Here is a 1,487-nt window from a genome sequence, read left to right on the forward strand (position 1 = left end):
TTTTCCCCTTATAAATGAGGTGTTTCTCCTTACTGCTTTCAAGATTTTTTTTTTGTCTTTATATTTGAGAATTTGACTATAATGTTTCTTGGTGTTGATTTCTTTAGACTTATTCTATTTGGGGTTTGTTCAGCTTCTTGAATCTATAGGTTTACTTTTTTGGGTCAAATTTGGGAAATTTTCAGCCATTATTTCTTTGAATATTTTTTCAGTACTGCCTTCTTTCTCCTCTCCTTTCAGGAATCTGATGATACGGATATTAGACCTTTTGTATTAACTACAGGTCCCTGAGGCGCTGTTGATTTTTTTTTAAGTCAATTTCTTCTCAATTGGTCAGACTGAGTAATTTCTGTTGTTCTATCTTTCAGTTCACTGATTTCCCCCCCACCCCATCCCGTCCCCTCCATTCTATTGTTGGGTCCATCTACTTCGTTTTAACATTTTCAGTTATTGTATTTTTCAGTTCTAAAATTTCCATCTGGTTCTTCTTTACAATTTCTATTTCTTTACTGAGATTCCACTTTTTTCATTTGTTTTAAGTGTGTTCATAATTGCTTATTGAAGCATTTTTATCATGACTGCATTAAAATCTTTGGCAGAAAATTCTAATATTCTGTCAGATCTGTTATAGCATCTATTGATTGTCTTTTTTTAGATATCTCCTGGTCTGAGAATGGTCCTTTGCTAGAGGTGCTTTTATTCTCTTCTTTTTTCACATAAGGGAGTGGAGGCTCCCTTCAAAACACACCTTTGGGAGTGGGAATGAGAGGTGAAACTAGAATCCAAGTGTGTCTGACATAAAAGCCAGGCTCTCAGGCTTTTAAATTATAGACAGAAAGTATAGTGTGGTTCTATTTTTATGAGAAAAAATGTACAGCCAAATATTTCTAGCACAGAAAAATTTTAAGAATAGACCTCAAAATGTTAGCTGGTATTTTTTATGAATATGATATTCGGATGATTCACATTTTTGTCTTTTTGTGCTTTAAATTATCTACAATAATCACTATTTAATCATCTGATTTTGAATAAAGCTCTGAATATCTCATATGTTTGTTTAAACTTAGTTAAAGTTGTGTTTTTGAGGTTTTGTTTCTCATATGAATAGTCACAAATTATGTGCTCTAAAAGCAACTTATTTAAATCTTAAAAATATGAAATTACTCTTCACTTCTAGAAGCTTACTTGCAGGAAGTAGATTTAACACATTTTTGTCAAACAGCAAACCTGATATCTGTTTATTTTCTCATATTCTTTATTTTTAATATGAATTCTGTTTGTAGTTAAATTTATTTAGAATTTAGATCACATTATTTTCAAACCAGCATTTTGGTAATAAAAAAATTAGAATATTTCATGGCTCATCTATTCTCTCATCCGTTTCTTTTTTTTTTCTCTTCTACAGTCAGTATTTAAAGTAGCAACAGAAACCTTTGGAATGATAATATATTTCTTTCTAATAGACTTGAATGACATGGTATATTTTC

The sequence above is a fragment of the Mesoplodon bidens genome (genome assembly GCF_964165515.1).
Source record: "Mesoplodon bidens genome assembly, chromosome: 8".
NCBI classification, from domain to species: domain Eukaryota; kingdom Metazoa; phylum Chordata; class Mammalia; order Artiodactyla; family Ziphiidae; genus Mesoplodon; species Mesoplodon bidens.